The 5,000-nt window shown below is 44.8% G+C and overlaps 1 protein-coding gene and 1 long non-coding RNA gene across 3 annotated transcripts in view; one reads left to right on the top strand and one right to left on the bottom strand.

The window, feature by feature from the left end:
- The window catches only part of LOC123518692 (Krueppel-like factor 6), a 782,284-nt gene that overhangs the window by 396,760 nt on the left and 380,524 nt on the right, over nt 1-5,000 (top strand). The window lies entirely within an intron of this gene.
- The window catches only part of LOC123518693, a 581,767-nt gene that overhangs the window by 267,691 nt on the left and 309,076 nt on the right, over nt 1-5,000 (bottom strand). The gene's annotated exons all lie outside the window — the stretch shown is intronic.

Raw genomic sequence — 5,000 nt, 5'->3', positions numbered from 1 at the left:
GCCGCTCGCTCCGTTTCCGCCGTTAATATCTAACCCCACTTTATTACTCCGCCATTTTTATATTCCGAAATTGGAACCAGGGTTGTTACTGAGAGAGAGAGAGAGAGAGAGAGAGAGAGAGAGAGAGAGAGAGAGAATAGTTGAGTGAGCCGGCTTTTATGAAATGCTTTTGTCAATATTTACACACATGCTCGCAGGTCCGTGTTATACATTTGTGTAGTGACCAGAGTGTTTGCGTTTTTGTAATGGCCTGACTGATGCTTAAGTGTGGATCTCGAATGCTGTGTCGCCATTACCCCCTTCCAGCCCTCCTCGCCCACCGCCCACCTCCAGCTCGCACGCCTTCCCCTTTCCTACCGTGTCCAGAGACTCGCGTTCGCCACCCATGAAATTAGATTTGGTGGCCTGACGTCTCTTGGCTATATTGAGAAAATGGGCATCTCATTCTGCCGCCTTCCTCCTCCTCGTCTAGGCTGCGACGCTTCGCCTGCCGCCAAGAGTCGCAGGGAAACTAATGGAAGTTGTGAGGAAGCTTCGAATGTATACGTCTATTTCGCATCAGCGGTCACGATTGCACACGGTTCAAGGGGCTAAAAAGTCGAGATCAAGCTGGAGGCGTTCTTGAAGTCATTTGTGCCGACGGGAACGGAAGGGAAGCTGTGGGAAACTAATCTCGCCACAGTGACTGAGGGCGCAAGAGCACCGCCACGCAGGACGCTACTGATTTGCTATCACCTTGAAGTGAAAGAAGCTTTACGTATGTCTACCAGTTAGCAGACGTCACATCTACTGGATGGTTTTGGGACGGTGACGCTCTCTTCCTTGTGACGCGTGTGATGAATGAGGCGCATCGCGGGGCAAATCTTGGCCAAGCTAAGGTGATGTCAAAATTTTGTGACGTTCGTTCGAAGCAAAGATTGAAGTTCCTTTCTCTATTCTGCATTTTGCACAACTTTCTTTTACTCTGCGTGGTGGGTGAGGGTTGATTGCACCAGACGCGCCATAAGTGTCATATGACGCCGCAGCCTCTCACAAAGCCAGACCCAAGACTGCTGGTGCCGGATCGCGCCGCTCAGAAAGTTAAACTATTTCTAAAACATTGTTAAAGTGAAAGAACGGAAATAAAAAGTAATATAATAATAACGACAATACTAAATGTAACGAAATAATAATAAATAATAAATAAATAAGAAAAGCAACAACAACAACAAGTTATAATGATAATGAATCTAATAATGAATCTAAAATAAATCTAATAATGAATCTAATAATAATAATAAGCAGCAGCAGCAGCAGCAGCATAACAGTCTCACAGGTCTTCACAAATCGTAATGGCATGCACAATAGCAACATCCACAGTAAATCACACAGCGTCCTGCATGTCTTCCTTAATTACTTCTTTCCTGTTGATTCACAAATAGTTGGATTACCACCCCAAAAAAACCGGAACCACTTTACTCTAAGTGACTCGCTACCACACCAAAGCAAAACAATTATAACTAGTACTGCACATATTTCGCTACGAGAAGAATCCCTATATATCCCGTGACAACTGGACACCTTTGTACAAGACTTAAGCTCTTGAGTACCATTACTCGTTTCCACATTCCTTCTGCTTACTATTTTGGTGATTCCACGTATCTTCAGAAACTTATTTGGGGATTCGAACAGTGAAGACTCTACTCATTAGTTTTCTGACCTCCATAGACCTTCGTGATGCAAATAAAATCGTCTAATCACACCCAAAATACGAAACGAGACTAAGCCAACGGACAGTGCTTACGTGTCTCATGCAACCAGTGTCACGGCACCTCTACGTACACCACTAACCAGCTTAACAGTTTGGTCACGCGAACCTATAAATTTGTTCCTCACACATCCACAACGCATGAATAACAATGAGCTCGTCACACTGCAGCCAATGACACTTTTTTTGGAGGGTCTGTGTGTGTGTGTGTGTGTGTGTGTGTGTGTAACTACTTTAAGCTATTATTCCCTCCCTTTCTATATAACTAAGCGATAATTACTTACCATGTGTCAGTAAAAGAATAATGAATAACAAGACCAGTGGTGGTAACGCCGCCTCGAGTATATCCAAGCAAGGCTCAAGGTATAGACTATTCATGAAGCCTTTCCTAACCCTAAATAAACCAAATCCAGCAGAGGATAACTCATTAATAGGGAAACCTTGGAGGGATAATGGACTCTAATGGGTAGTGACGGGGGGAGGCGACGGCATGGGGTATCGAACGAGTGGCAGGTGAAGACATGATTGATGGAGGGGGAACGGAGGAGGCACACGGGGATTTGAGGAGAGGCTAATAGAAACGGGCAGTCTCCACTCTAACATCACGACTCCACTTCTACACCACACGTGTGCGTGGAACTGGTCGACTTCGTATGTCAATTAAAATATATCTGCCAGGTTCCAAGCTTTTGTTTTTGTACACGCTACGTTGTTTTTCACGGATTACACAGCAAGAACAAGAGCGAGGAAACCTGTTATTTTTGTAACAAGGGAATGTGGCGAACTACTAATTACCCAACTAGTTTGTACTGCTCGTTTTGTGTGAACATACATGATACATAAATAAAAAAAAAATGTCAGAAACACAAACGAAGGTTGAAAAGTTTTAAGCATACATTAGGTGGCGGTGGGCAGTATACGTGGAGGCCAGACAGAGGGATAAAGCGTGTTAGCTGATATGGAATAGTGGCTAAGCAAGGCTGCCAGGTGGACGAAAGGGAGAAGAAATGATGGAGATGAAGAAGGATTTAGAAGATGGATAAGGAAGTAAAACAGTATGTGGGAGAGAGGGATGGATAGGGAGAAAGGGATGGATGTGGGAGAGAGGGATGGATGTGGAGAGAGAGAGGGAGAGAGAGAGAGAGAGAGAGAGAGAGAGAGAGAGAGAGAGAGAAAGAGAGAAAGAGAAATGGGAGAAACCATCATTGTTCAACCAGTACCCTCACTTGCCGCCTACATAAGAACCAAATCTAGTTTACCTTACGGTCTGGAGTGTGCTGACGGGATGACCTCAGAGCATCATCACCACAGTCTTATACTTCTCGACACCAGTGGTTTTAATCACAAATAAAGAAACGCATGAAAGAAACGAGATATAGTCCACGTGCTCACACACGAGACACACTGCGGAACACACGTCTATGCAGCGGACACTGGACGCCAGCGATCGTCATGGCGCCCATCAAGTCCACACAGAATCGCTCATTATCTTAAGAGTAAACTCTTATTCCAACTCCTTCCTTGTCATATTGAATCTGTACACTTAACTTATTGCATAAACTAAACACTATGGTAAATTACAAGGTGTGAAAGGAAGAGGAGCCGGCGACGCATAGGTAACCCCAGCAACGGCAGAGCGGGCATACGTATGGTTACCCCATCACTTAGTCTTTCCCTTTTTTTCCCACTCCTCCACCCATCGTGTCCTTATATCCACCACATACTTAAGTGAAAGCTAAGTAACTGTATATAACACACAAGGCAAATAATGAGGTGCATGTGGCAACAGCACACACTGAATCTCCCCAATGACCCTCAAGTCGTTAGAATAGAATGAAGCTTTGCTTAACTTTTGTGATATCTTGCGATACAGAGAGAGAGAGAGAGAGAGAGAGAGAGAGAGAGAGAGAGAGAGAGAGAGAGAGAGAGAGAGAGAGAGAGACTTACTAGAAATACTAGCTCAGCGAGAAACAATAGAGAGAAGCAAGACTTGTTTGTGGCTATAAAGTGCTGATAACAGATACAGCAAACACTGACTGACTGGATTCCAAGAAATATTTGGTGAAGCAAATATACGAAACGATGTCGAAAAATGAAATAGAAAAGTTTGCAGGCAAAACTTAGCAGAAATTTATAGTGTGAAGGGTTTTCTTCAGCAGTGGACTTGTAATGGCTACTGCTGACGGACGGATACCGGGTGTGTGTGTGTGTGTGTGTGTGTGTGTGTGTGTGTGTGTGTGTGTGTGGTGTGTGTGTGTGTGTGTGTGTGTGTGTGTGTGTGTGTGTGTGTGTGTGTGTGTGTGTGTGTGTGTGTGTGGTGTGTGGGTGTGTGTTTGTTACAAGCTTAAGACTACGCCAGGCTGCAGAATAGGCGAGTACTGTTCACATGAACAGTTCTCACCATACAGTGAACACAATAGTCACTTGTTGCTACCGAGACGTTGCAGAGTATCACATGGTGTAAATGGAAGAAACAAAGGAAGAGTTTAGGAAAACATACTAAATGAAAAGGCCTTGACAGCGCTGGTTCTACAGGCGTGTTACTGTAAGGTAAACGAGGATACAAGAACCTTTATTCTTTTTCTACGTAACTACCTACCTCTGTGCCATTACCACAAGATAAGAAGTGGCTGGGGGGCGACCAACACGGTCTAGCCGCCGCCACACCTCGGTCCTTGTAAGGTAGATAATCCTTGTCCCTGGTTACACAACGGTGGCGGCAGGTAGTTTTCTCCTCCCTTCCCTGCTCCCATGACCCCCTATCTTATCCTTTTCTCTCTATTAGTGGTTTCATATCCATGTTCTGTTCTCTTCCTTCCTTCCTTCCTTCCTTCCTTGCTCTTTCCGGTCATATGTTCCTTCTTTTAGCATACAGCCACCTATCACGTTTGATATCCCTTTCTACTGGCTATTTTTGTACACTAGAGAATTTCAGTAACGTCACTCCGTCTAGGCCTCCTGTACAACATATCACTGATATTCCTGAGGGAAAAGGTAAAACAAAAAAAAATCAGCGTAAAGTGAAGAACAGTATTCCCCTGGGGAGAACCACGTCGTGTTGGCTAATTGGTCCTCCTGCACCTGCCTAACTAGCGTAATTGCCCTGATCATTCTGAAGCTCCAGCGGCCCGTGTTGATACCGGAGGGACCCGCGTATCGCCTCACTGATGCCGAGCACTCAACGCCACCGTCTCCTTCTCAACGTTCTATCTGCACTTAAAATTTACACAGCTGTTACGTTCACTGGTTAAAA

Source organism: Portunus trituberculatus, chromosome 44, assembly GCF_017591435.1.
Source record: "Portunus trituberculatus isolate SZX2019 chromosome 44, ASM1759143v1, whole genome shotgun sequence".
Classification (NCBI taxonomy): Eukaryota; Metazoa; Arthropoda; class Malacostraca; order Decapoda; family Portunidae; genus Portunus; species Portunus trituberculatus.
The sequence above is the reverse complement of the archived record's forward strand: the minus strand, read 5'-3'. Positions and strand labels throughout refer to the sequence as shown.